Source organism: Ochotona princeps, chromosome 2 (assembly GCF_030435755.1).
Source record: "Ochotona princeps isolate mOchPri1 chromosome 2, mOchPri1.hap1, whole genome shotgun sequence".
In the NCBI taxonomy this organism is placed as follows: Eukaryota; Metazoa; Chordata; class Mammalia; order Lagomorpha; family Ochotonidae; genus Ochotona; species Ochotona princeps.
Genome location: NC_080833.1, coordinates 85,166,154 through 85,179,946, shown reverse-complemented (window position 1 = coordinate 85,179,946; position 13,793 = coordinate 85,166,154). Strand labels below are relative to the sequence as shown.

Sequence of the window (13,793 nt, the reverse complement as noted above, 5' to 3'; positions counted from 1 at the left end):
CTAGGAGTTGGATAGCTGGATCATATGGCAATTTATTTGCAATTCTCTAAGAACTCTCTATACTGATTGCCATAGTGGTTGTACTAGCCTACTCTCCCACCAGCAGTGAAAGAGGATAGCTTTCTCCCCACATCCATGCCAGCAGGTGTTATTGGTAGAGTTCTGACTGTAGGCCAACCTTACTGGAGTTAGGTGTTACCTCAACGTGGTTTTCATTTGTATCTCCCTGATGGCTAGGGAGCCTGAATATCTTTTCATATGTCTCTTAGCCATTTGAATCTGTTCTTTCGAAAAAGTCTATTTGTTTTCATTTCATTTTTATTTGAAAAACAGTTTGACAGATGGAAGAGACAGAGAACAGGATCTTCCATCTGCTGGTTTACTCCCCAAGTGGCTGCAACAGCCTGAGCTGAGCTGATCTGAAGCCACATGCCAGGAGTATCTCTCTGGGTCTCCCATGTGGGTGCAGTGGCCCAAGTAGCGATCCGATGCTACTTTCCCAGGCAGTAAACAGGGAGGTGATCACTGTGGAGCACCAGGACCTGAACTGGCACCCCTTGTGGGATGCTGGTGTAATAAGCAGAAACTTAGCCTGCTGCACCATAGTGCTGACCCTGAAACTTACTTTTTTTAAAAGAAAAGTATTTATCTGGGAGAGAGAGAGAACAAAACAACTTGCTGGTTTACTCCTCAAATGCCTGAGGTGGCTTGTTGGTGCTGGGCATGGGAACCTCAATACAGGTGTCCCTAATGGATGGCAGGAATCCCACTGCTTGACTCATCCCTGCTGTCACCCAGGCTGCATTTTTAGCAGAAGTCTAAAATCAGGGGAAGAGCTGAGACTTGAACCCAAGTACTCCAACATGCAATGCAAGCAACTTAACTTGCATCTTAATTGCCACACCAAATACCAGTTCTTAATTTTATAATTTAATTCCAGTTTTCCATTAATTCTTGAACTCTCCTTGTATAATATTTTTTCAGTGATTCTAGGACTATCTCAAAAATGCACAGATTCCCTTGTAAGATGATGTAAACAAGTTTAATACAATACAAAAATTAATCTAATGACTCATAGGCAAAAGTATAAAACTTTTTCCCTATGCCACCCATTTTCTGATTATGTGAGGACTTGTATATTATATGGCTAAGTAAATATGCAAAGAGTTTCTATTCTAGTTCCCTGGACACTATGTTCAATCAAGAGTCTTCAATAGCTTGTTATTTTGAGAGTGAGCCAAGGACCGTCATGTGGGAGCTTGTTAGAAGCACAGAATCTTAGGCCTAGTGGTGAGTCAGAGCCTGCATTCTAAGATCTGCAGGTGATTTTAAGCACATTCCACTTGGAGAGGCATTAGCTTCTTACTTCATGTTAGTGCTTATCTTCAACTTCAGTTTTAGGGATATTCTGCTTCTGTTTGTACACTGTTGGGAAGTCAGTTCATCTTGTGCTTTGTAAAATGACAGGACTGATCCTAGTGTGTCCTCCTGCCTTATGAGGGAGAAGGAAGCTTCTTTGAATTCCCCAATTCTGACTCTTTCTCCTGCATGACTTCTGCTTTTGAAGGCAAAGCTTTATCTTTGCTTTCAGGGAGACAAAATCACTCTCTGATCAGCTTGAACACTGTTCCTTATAGCATTTTTCTAAATAACATCACTTGATGAAGGCTACTGAACTGTTGAATTCTATCAGAAAGGTAAGTTGTTATTAATTTCAATATTGAATATTATTTAGGCAGTTTTAGAACAACATTTTAAAAAACACTTATTTATTTGAAAGGCAGAGTTAGAGAAAGAGAGAGGGGGGGTGGGGGGAGAGATCTTTTACTTATTGGTTCACTCCCCAAATGTTGGCAAGTGCCAGAACTGGGCTAGGCCTAAGCCAGGAGTCAGTTATTCCATTCACGACTCCCATGTGGATGCAGAGGCCCAAGAACTTGTGTCAACCTCCACTGCTTCCCCATGCCACTAGCAGGGTCCTGGACTGGAGTGTAGCAGCCTATCTCCTATAGTTGTGACAACAAAAATGTCTTCAGGCATTGTCACATGACTCCCATGGGACAAAATCATGCTTGGCCGAGTGCAATTGCTCTATAGACGTAGTCACAGCTTTTGTGAAGGTAACAAACGCCTTTCGTGATGTTAAATCTCATATCTTACTCAATACCTTACTGCCATCTAAGATGACTAATCTTTCCTCTCTTGAAACATTTTCTCTTGCCGTCAATGACAGCATTCTCTTGATATTCCTTCCTCTTACCTGTTGGATTGTTCTCTTTCTCTTTCACTCATCCTCTCCCTGTCCTAAGTCCTTTTCCTCCTCCTTCCTTCCCCTTCTTATGATGGCTGCATTGCATATCCAAGTGCACGGATGTGATCTCTAACTCCAGCTCCTGATGCCAGCTTCCTGCAGTGTAGACCCTGGGGATGAGAAGTGAGGGCAAGTGACTGCACTGCCAGCTATGTGGGAGGCCTGGATTGAGTTCCAAATTCTTGTCGTTGGCCCAGTTGAAAGCTAGCATTTCTTGATATTCTGTGAGTAAACCAATGGATGGGATCTCTTCCTTTCCCTGTCTCCCTCTCTCTGTCTTTCAAATAGATGTTAAAAAATTAAGAAGATGTATCCTTTGCAGGTTCAACCTCTGCCAGTTGACACTGAAATGTTGCTATTCTTTCTTTTTTGCCTTATGAGAACTCTCATCCTCAACCAAGCCTTTAATTTCCATCTTTACATTTCTATTTTCAGCTACTATGAAATGGCTCTAGTATGAACAAGTCCACTTTTCTTCGCCAATAGCAACAATAAAAAAGCTGGCACACAGGTTTATTGATTTCATGTGAACCTTTGTCTCTATTTGATGTTGAGATAGAGAAAACAAATATGCTTTTATCCTTTTAAAGTATAAAATTAGGTTGCAATCAGAGTAAAGAGAGGATGAAAACAGTGTCCCTTAAATTGACCTAGAAGGTCTTAATTATTTCTACTTCCACCTCACCTGTTATACCTTACCCCAGCCTCTGAAGTTTTAATCTCTCTGAATCTCTGTCCCTACCTTTCAAATAAATGCAAACAAGCAAACAAACTTGAATTGAAAGGGAGCATGCCTGTGGTTCAGCGTGCTGAGTTGCCATTTGGGACACATGCCGCCCGTATCAGCAATGCCTGGGTTAACCTGATGCTTCTCTTCCGATCCAGCTCCTTGTTGATGCACATCCCAGGAGGTAGCAAGTCATGGCTCAAGTACTTGAGTCCCTGCACCCTAAGAGAAAGATGCATATATTATTTCTGACTCCTGTTTTTGGCCTGAACCTGGCTGTTACGGGCATTTGGGGAATAAATAAGCAGATTTTTTAAAAAGCCTAAAAAAGAATAATATATAAAGATTAAAAAATCTCAGTCAAAAACTGTGGGAAAAGTATTACAGAAATAATAATCAGAGCTGGCATTTTATATGAATACAAGTTGAATCCTCCACTCCCTACCTAGCTCCCTGTTAATGCATGGAAAACAGCAGATGACTTCAGTATTTGGATCCAGGTCATCCATGTGGGAGACTCAGCTGGAAGCCCATGCTTCAGGCCTGGCTAAGCCTTGACCAGTGCAGCCATTTGGGGAGTGAACCAGCAGATGGAAGATCTCTCTGAGACTCTTTCCCACTCTGTAATTCTACCTTTTATATAAACATACATGTTTTTAAAATAAATAATTGCAAATGCTATTGTCGCATCAATTTTCCAGATTAGATGATGTTTACAGGAATCATCCTTGGGGCTGGCATGGTAGCATAATGCGCTAATCCTCTGCCTGCACCATCAGCATCCTATACAGGTGCTGGTTTGAGTCTTGGCTGCCCCACTTCCAATTCAGCTCCCTACCAATGGCCTAGGAAAGCAGTTCAGGATGGTTCAAGTGCTTCGGCCGGTACATCCATGTGGGAGATCCAGCAGAAGCTTCAGACCCCCGGCTTTGCATCGTTTCAGCCCTGGCCATCACAGCCATTTGGGGAGTTTATCAGCAGATGAAAGATTTCTGTCTTTTCCTCCCTTCTCTCTCTGTAACTCTGACCTGCAAGCAAAATAAATCTTTTAAGAAGAGAAATCATTATCCTATAAATTTGTTTTGATTTTTTGTGATTGTGTTGTCATTGAATATTCATTCTTTTGAATACTTACTTTTAGAACTAATTTTTATTCACAATGTTATATAAACCTTAACAGAATTATGCTTCAAATTATATAAACCCAGTCTGAACAAAATTGGAATCCATTCCTGGGTCTTAATACTCTTTTTTTTTTCTCTTTATCTCTTTTTTTTCATCACTACCTACCAATACAAAAATATATAGGAGGTACAACAAAGTTTTTTTTAAAATGCAACTTATAACATTGTGACTTAAACTTTAGAAAATTGTTCTATTAAGACTGAATCCTGGTGCCAGTGTCCTGGCATAGTTGGCTACACTTCCACCTGATATGCCAGCATCTCATATGGGGGCTGGCTCATATCCTGGCTGCTCCACTTCCCACTGAACTCTGTTTATGACCTGGAAAAGCAGATGAGGAGATTGTTATAGCTTTCACGTGATTTTAGTGCTGTAATAATGCATGTCTTAAGTAGAAGAGAAATAAACTCACAGGCATCTGGTAAGTCTTGATGAAACCTTTCTTGTGGAGCTGACATTCAGCTCAGCAGTTAAGATGCCTGTGTCATGTACTGGAATATCCAAGTTCAAGTCCCAGCTCCTTCTCCTGATTCAGTTTCCTGCCAGGGCAGATCCTGGGAGGCAGCAATGATGGCTCCCATGTTTAGTTTCCCTCAGCCAAGTGGGAGACATGCATTTCATTCTGGCTCTGACCCAGATAGGGTTCTGGGCTCCTGACTTTGGTCTGCCCAGCCTTGGCTGTGGAGGACATTTGGTGAGTGAACTAACAGAAGGGGTAATCTCTTTCTTTCTCTCTGCCTCTCTCTCTATTTGTCCTTCAAATAAATAAATATTTTAAAAATGGTTACTTTAATATTTTCAAGAAACTATGACAATGAAATATTTGTTGTTGTTTCTGACTTAGCCTGCTGTGTCACATAACCTGCCTCATTTAAAAGTATTTTAATGAAAAGAGTGATGCTTCTTCCAAAAAAATATGATCATCTACTTAAACATTTATAAAACAAGATATTTTAGTACTAATAAATGTAAGTGAAAAAACAAAAACAGCTAAATTCTGACTCACACCAACAATGAAGTAGGCTAACTCCCGGATAAATGACCTTTTGACTATTTGAATATATGAACCAAAAATTAAGTGGTCAATGGTGAAAATTTGTGAAGGATACACACTTTTTCAAGTTTCTTTTAGAGGAACGTGTGCAAAAAAATTTGGAGACAGGTAGTCTTGGCGAATAAATGGACAACTCCATAAATCAATCATACGACACCCTTGCAGAAGAGTGGCTCCCTATTTTTAACTGTCCTGCTGGCAGCCTGCAGTGGACAGCTGCATCAGATGGATGGAGGCCTCTCAGGGGTGTGGAACGATGCTGTGTTGGCTCAGTTATTTTTAGACGTGACACCCTCTTTTCAAACTAGCGTTTAGCAAAACATACTTGACATGAATACTTTTACAGTTTGAATTGGAAATAATTGCTATTTCTGCTATAAAACACAAAATAGTAACATCTACACACCTGTATTGAGCATTCTGCTCATTTCTAATGAAGTCCCCTTTTGGTTTGGCCAGGACTCCTGGGCAGTTACTGTCAGCACTGAGGAACAGTACTGATGCTGGTACTGGTACTTGACTCGCTCCCGTTGCCAAGTTTGCCCTGGGGATGTCCGTCCTCAGTTTCTAGTGTTTTCCCTCCCCTTCATCAAGGCTGCCATGGTTATTGGAGCACTAGTTCCAGCTGATTAAAAAAATAACTTGTTTGAGAGACAAAGAGGGAGAGAGGGAGAGAGAGGGTGGAGAGAAAGAGAGCGTGCCCATCCTCTAGTGTACTCTCCAAATGTCCACACGGATTGGGACTGGGTCAAACTGAAGCTGAGAGACGGAATTTCAGCCTGGTGAGTGGCAGGGGCCCAAGCACTTGAACCATCACTTACTGCTTCCTGGGCCACAGATGAGCAGGAAGCTGGAGTCAGGAGCTGGAGCCAGGTACGCAACCCAGGCCCTCCACTGTGGCATGCAGGTGTCATCACCGCCCCCACAGCTAGGCTGGACGCCTGCCCCAGCGGCTGATTTCTGAGATGAAGCAATCTTACTTTCCCATTGTCATGCTTACTGAGCAGAGTTTTCTTCCCGCTGGGCAGAACTCTGGACTCACTGCTCTCTTAATTTCTTGTCTCAGCACTTGGACCTATCAGATCCACCAGGACAGCTTACTAAGTTTTGAGGCCACAGTCAGCTGCTTCACGGGCTGTCGCCATAAGCCTGGGTGCTTACACATTAGGGTTCAGTAACTAAATTTTTGAAATAGTATGTGGTGATGGCTCTTGGGTGTATGTTTGCCTCCAGTTGCCTGTATAGCCACATCCCATCACATATTTGCCGTTTCCCTCTTTCTGGCTCTGGGACTCAGAGCTGAGCATGGTTCCCTTCCTTGTGGTGACTTGAGTTCAAACACTCACTGACTGACTGCACACCCTGAATCCTTAACACTGACGTTTCCTAACTCTAACAGTCAGAGAATAGAGTCTCTTCCCGCAAAGAAACTGTCAAGCCAGCTTTAGTTCCCTACAGATGTAGCACAATCATCCCAGGAGGATGTGTCCCAAGATTCTCAGCAGTTGCAAGGACCAGACAGAATCAAACCCAATGGGTATCCCATCATTTTCTTTTAATACACACAGGTATATAATAGCTGATTTGTAAATTAGCACAAGAAGACATGAATAACTCTATTACATAGTAAAATAGAACAGACCTAATCATATGTTGTAATAAAGTTATGTGAATGTGATTTACTCCCTTAAAAACTTTGTTCTTCATGTTCAAGATTTATCCTTTTTTATGTTCAAGATTTATGACTTCAAAGGTAAGGTGACAATGATGGAGTGAGGGAGAGGTTTTTTTGTTTTTTTGTTTTATTTTGATATTTGGGAAAAGTCTTACCTATTTCAGAGAGCCTTGCTCTCCATAGTACAAGATCCTTGCCACTGATGTAGAAGTTGTGGGAAGAATTTGGGAAACCAGCTGCATCTTGATTCTTTAGTGGTGGTGCTTTATGGGTAGTGCTTTGGGAGTGAGTAGGTAGAAATAGAGGGACTAGTTTCCCTGACCCTCCCTTTTACAATCTGATGGAAAGGGAAGGAAATGATGCCACAAAGAAAGCTGAACTTGCTTTTCTCTGCTGTTGCTGCTAACACATAGAATTTCCTGGCATCTACTGCCCCCATGTGGACATCTGTAGTTATTAAATTCAAACTTGGTGTTTCCTTTTAAAGCTGGTTCTAGGTCAGAATTTAAAGAATTAAAAAAAAAGCTGCATTGTTTTTTAAAAATTATGAGGAGTGTGGTAGTAATATGATGATTTGACATAAAGTATTAAACTGGCTTGCTGATGATTCAAGAAAATAATATTTGAATGGCAGACAGATAGAGCTCCCATTAGTTCACCACCCAAATGTCCACAATGGCCAGGACTGGGCAAAACCTGCTGCTAGGAACTTAGTCTGGGTCTCCCAGGAGGGTGCTGGAAGAGACCTAACTCCTTGAGCCACCATATCTGCTTTCCTCAGACTGAATTGATAGGAAGCTGGAATTGGCAGGCAGGGCTGGGAATTGAACCAGGGCATTTGGATATGGGGCACAGGCATCAACCAGTAAGCTAAATGGCCCCATCTCAATTTCTGTGCTCACTCCTGGGAGACACATTCAGGAGTTTAAGGTACTGCACTGGCAGCAAAAGCTGAACATTGCTGAAGACGTGCATAAGCTGTTGCCAGTGCGACAACAGGTGTGCAGTGTGACTCTAAGAGACAAAATGAAGAAGACCATTGCACGTGGAGGATCCTGGGAAAATGTTCTTTGGTTTCATCTCCTGTCCCTGTTCTGCCAGGAACCGCTACTCTTCCGGATGCAGCTTTAACAGCCAGATCACATGCTTGGCTGAGGACAGGGGCATTTGTACAGAAATGCATCTTAAGGAAAGTTCACAGTGAAGTCGCAAATTGAAACTATGACGGATATTCCTTGATTATGCTGGATTTGCTTAGGTTTAAACCAAGGAAAAGAATGAACTGGTCATCAACTTTTCTGAACAACTCAAACTATTCCAAACATTATGAAGGTCGGGGGAAAAGGCCTGTTATATTCCCAACCCCGAAGGCAGTAAAAGAGAAGGAAGGCTTTCCCTCTATTACTTTGAGGACTTCTGCCAACAATTCCAGGATGTGGAGTCACTTTCAAGGGCTATTTCAAAGTCACTCACATCATTTTATCTAATGATCCATTCCTAGTAATTAAAATAATTTAGCAAAGAGCTTTGCTGCTTCCCACCGTGTGTGTGTGTGTGTGTGTTTGTGTGTGTATATATATATATATATATCTTTAAGATTTATTTATTTTTATTGCAAAGTCAGATATACAGAGAGGAGGAGAGACAGAGAGAAAGATCTTCTGTCCGATGATTCACACTCCAAGTGACTGCAACCGCAGGTGCTGTGCCAATCTGAAGTCAGAAGCCAGGAACTTCCTTCAGGTCTCCAAAGCAGGTGCAGGGTCCCAAGACTTTTGGCCATCCTTGACTGCTTTCCCAGGTCACAAGCAGGGAGCTGAATGGGATGTGGAGCTGCCAGGATTAGAACCGGCACCCATATGGGATCCTGGCACGTTCAAGGCAAGGACTTTAGCCCCAAGGCCACCGTGCCGGGCCCTCTTTTATCTCCTCTTATGTTATGCTATACTGAAGCAGTACAAAAGTTGTGTAGCTGATACCCGATGAGATTTTGACCAATTTGAGACAGAGATATCCTAAAATGGTCCCCAGTTATCCCCATCACCTGGTATGCATACATACCTGTGTAATCCCTGCATCTTGGGAGCAGGAGGGACTGGGACTGGCCAGTGAGAGGGGCGATGTGGTATCCCTTCCACAATTGCACGACGTATTTGTGGTGGTGTCACTTCCATGTTGCAAGCACATGTGCTCAATTAGCTGCTGGACTTGCATGAGGAAGGCAATGTAAAGGAACTTAGAGTGGACAGCCAGCACTCAGGGACCATATTTGTGAGGGTCTTTTTGCTGTATGTCATAATGCATAGAAAGCATTACATACCAGATGCATGTGTCCAAGTGTGCATGAGAAGAGGCTGAGAGAATAAAAGGGGAAAGGGGGCTGAATTCTTCGTCTTTACTCTCATGATGACTTCCTGACTCTGAAATGGCAGCTGTAATCCATACTTGAGAGTAGCATTTCCAAGACCTAAACACTTGTAAAGGTATCAGCTCTCAACACTGCTGCCTAGGGGATCAATTTTCCGACATGTGAATTTTGAGGGATGCATTCAAACCTTAGCACCCATGATGCATTTATTTGAAAGGCAGAGTTTCATAATAGAGGTAAAGAAGAGAGAGATCTTCTATCTGCTGGTTCATTCTCCAAACGGTTACAATGCCCAAGGCTGACCCAGGCTAAAACCAGGAGCCTGGAACTCCATCTGGGTGTCCCATGGGAGTAGCACAGGTCCAGGCACTCAGGTCAGCTTCCGGTGCTTTCCCAGGTGTAATAGCTGTGAGCTGGATTGGAAATAAAGCAGCCAGGACTAGAATAGGTAGAGATATGGGATGCTAGAGTCACAACAGTGGCTTAACCTGTTGTACCTCAACACTAGCAAGTAATTTGGAAAATTGCTGTAAGATAAAACTTGCCATTTTAACCATTTTTAAGAATACAAATGAGGATGGTGAAATGCAGTCATGATGGTGTATAACCGTCACTGCCATCTTTAACTCTTTTCATCTTGGAAAATTGAAACTGTATACACTAAACAGTGCTTCCTCCTCCCCCTATCCCTTGGCAACCACCCGTTCTATTTTATGTCTCTATGATTTTTGACGTCTCATTCAGTATCTATCCTTCTGTGGGTGGCTTATATCTCTTGGCATAATGTTCTTAAATCTTATGCGTATTGCAGCAAATGGCAGAACCTCCTCTCTGATGATTAGGAACTGGGACAGAGAGGATGGTTAACAAGTGCAAAGATGCAGTCTGATAGGAAGAATAACTGCTAAAGTTTCACAATGCAATGTTTCATAATATAATAACTATGATTACCAAGCCTTAACTGAATGTTTTAACCCAGTAAAGTGGACTTTGAGATTCCCCAACACAAAGAAGTAATACATGTATGAGGTTATGGTTATATTAGTTATCCTGATCTTATCATTACACATTGTATACTTATATTATGTGTAAAAATGTCATACTTGGGTCCCTGCCTTCGTGACTTGTGTTTCAGCCTGGCCCAGAACTGGCTGTTACAGTCGTTTGGGGAGTGGATCAGTGGAGGGAAGAGCTCTCTCTCCCTTTCTCTTCCTCCCTTTCTGTTATCTGCATTTGAATTAATAAGCGAATCTTAATAAAGATAAAGCATATTTAAAAGAATTTCCTTGCTTTATAAGGCAAAATAATAATCCATTTTATGCTCAGATAATTTTTTGCCTATCCCGTTATCTGTTGATGGACACTTGGGTTGCTTCTGTGCTTTAACTATTGTGAGTAATGCTAGGATGAATATGGGAATACAGCTGTTTCCTAGAGACCCTGCTTTGAATTCTTTTGAGTATTTTTTTCTCAAATTTTTTTTAAGATTTGTTTTATTTCAAAGTCAGATATAGAGAGGAGGAGAGACAGAGAGGAAGATCTTCTGTCCCATGATCCACTCCCCAAGTGACCACAATGGCTGTTGTGCTGATCTGAAGCCAGGAGCCAAGTTAACAAGTGCAGGTCTCCCACATGGGTGCAGGGTCCCAATGCATTGGGCCGTCCTCGACTGCTTTCCCAGGCCACAAGAGGGGAGCTGGATGGGAAGTGGAGCTGCCGGGATTAGAACCAGTGCCCATATGGGATCCCGTCGCGTTTAAGGCGAGGACTTTAGCTGCTAGCCCACGTTGCCGGGCCCGTCTTTTGAGTATTTTTTCCATGGATTTTATGTTCTATTGAAAAACCATTGACTATTCCAAGTTGACCAAGTGTTAGCTATAGAGTATGACAGATCTAATCCATTCTATCTCTGAACCCACAGGAGGACACACAGTTTCAGAAAGAGGTGGCACAGATGCGCCAAGTGTGCTACCCAGCAAAAAAAAAAAAAAAAAAAAAAAACCAGAAAAAAAAAAAACAAAAGCAAGAATGTTTTATTTCTGCAGTCATCTATGTGGGCCAGATTCAGGAGTATCTCTCCCAGTTTGATACTGTTGCAAAGTTCTGACTGTCCAGAAGCAAACAGATTGGAAACAACAGGTCTTTGTGGAGTCTGAGGATGTCTCCAAGATAGTGGCTGAGACAATGAACAACTACCTGTTTGGGGAAAGGCTCTTGGTGTGTCATTTTATGCCACCTGAAAAAATACATCTGGAGATTTTTATGAACTGGAATGTTGCGTTTCCTAAGCCATGTTTTCCAGCAGTGAAGTGGTACAACTAGAATCGGACACTCGTCCAAAAGCTGTGGATGGAGGAGTGATCCACAAAGGAAAAAAGGCTACTGAGGAAGCAAATAGCTAAAAGAGGAATTGATTATGATTTCCTTTTATTGATAATAGAGAAAGAATCAGAAAATGCATCCAAGATGACTATGGCTGATTAATGTGCAGATTGCTAAAAGTTTAAAAATTTATTTGCAGGCTTCAATTAAGAAGAAAAAGAAGAAAACTGGCATGGGTAAAAAGAAACAAAAAGACTTGTGCTGCTTCTAACACTGCTGGGAAGACAGTTCTCAGGTGGCTCGTATCTGTGTAAAGGAAGAAATATGAGACTCAAACACTTGCACGTTCAGAAGAGGGGAAGAAAAGGCGCTCCGTGGTTCTGTGTGCACTGTGTGCAATATATCTGCTGGGCTTATGGCTCTTTGTTTGACTGGTAGAGCGACAGCAACCATGGCCAAGAGACTGCAGAGGAAAGTCTGCTGTTGGACTGTGTCAGTCAGCAAACTGGTTCTGGCTGGTCACCCTGGCTCAAACACAAGGAGGGTAGCCAGCTTTGTGCTCTCTGGCTTTCTACACCTTTCATGGCTCGCCATAGTGACTCCCTACATAAAAGGGATCACTACATAAAAGGGGTTTCCCGTGGCTTTAAGCACCAAAACTGCAGCTTTCATGTCACCACCCTCTTCCTAGATCATCCACATGGTTGTTATGTCTTGAAAGGCATAGGTTTTCTATCCACAAGCTTGCTCTCCATAGTAGCTGGGGCTAGGCCAGACCAAAGCTAGGAGAAGGAACTCGGTGAGGTCTCCTATGTGAACAGCAGGCCCTGACTGCTTGAGATACCACCTGCTGCCTTCCAGGGTTTGCATTAGCAGAAAGCAAATGGCAAGTGGAGCTAGGATTCACCCAGGCCCTCCCGGAAGAGATGTAGGCATCCAAGCAGTTCAGCCACTGTGAAAGTGACTCTCTTAGAATAGTTCTGGTGGGCCTGGTGCGGTGGCCTAGCAGCGAAAGTCCTTGCCTTGAACGCGCCAGGATCCTATATTGGCACTAGTTCTGATCCCGGCAGTTCTGCTTCCCATCCAGCTCCCTGCTTGTGGCCTGGGAAAGCAGTCGAGGACAGCCCAAAGTCTTGGGACCCTGCACCTGCTTGGGAGACCCGGAAGAAGCTCCTGGCTTCTGGCTTCAGATCTACGCAGCACTGGTCACTTGGGGAGTGAATCTTCGGATGGAAGATATTTCTCTCTGTCTCTCCTCATCTCTGTGTATCTGCCTTTCCAATAAAAAAAAAAAGAGTAGTTCTGGTGGGTCTGGTGGTTGGTGGTACTGGTGGTGTAGCCTAGTGAATAAATCTTTACCTTGCATGTGCCAGGATCCTATATGGGCATTGGTTTGAGTCCTGGCTGCTCTACTTCCCATCCCTCTTCCCGATTGTGGCCAGCCTTGGGACCCTGCAACCGTATGGGGGACCCAGAAGAAGCTCCTGCTCCTGCTTTGGATCAACTCAGCTCCAGCTGTGGCGACCACTTGGGAATGAATCAGCGATGGAAGATCTTTCTATCTCTCTGTAAATCTGCCTTTCCAATAAATCAATCTTCAGAATAGTTTAAAAGAAATGACAGATCCAAAAAGTTGAAAATCATCTCTAGTCTTTAGTGTGAGTGTCCTAGAGAATGAGGATCCTGATTGATGACTAGATATTAGAAAGGGGAATTGATTACTTTTCTATGATTGTCATAGGAAATTGCTGTAGACCTAATGGCCAACACAACAGCAGTTAAATTCTCAAATTCTAGAGGCCTCAAGTCCATACTCAGTATCAATGAGGCAAAACCAAGTTGCTGCAGAGCCACATTCCTTGCAGACTCCAGGATAGAACGTACCTTACCTCTTTCAGTTTCTGACTTTATTCCTCACTTTATGGCCGTCTTGACCTCTGTGTCCATATCCATACTACATTTTCTTTACCTTTGGTGCAATTTGCCTCAGCCTGTTCTTCAATTGATTAATAAATGAAGTGTGAAAGTGATAATTATGTTGAATATTTATGAACATCAAGGTGATAATTGAAACTGCGTGAGTGTATGTGCTATGCAACACAGGCCTAACTCATCTTTATAAAACATACAAAGTTGGGTATTGGATGAAGA

At 42.7% G+C, this 13,793-nt stretch overlaps 1 pseudogene; it reads left to right on the top strand.

Annotated features, from left to right (window-relative positions):
- Positions 1–11,226: 11,226 nt before the first annotated feature.
- On the top strand, positions 11,227–11,804 carry LOC101516575 (MKI67 FHA domain-interacting nucleolar phosphoprotein-like; annotated as a pseudogene).
- The last annotated feature ends 1,989 nt before the right edge of the window (positions 11,805–13,793 follow it).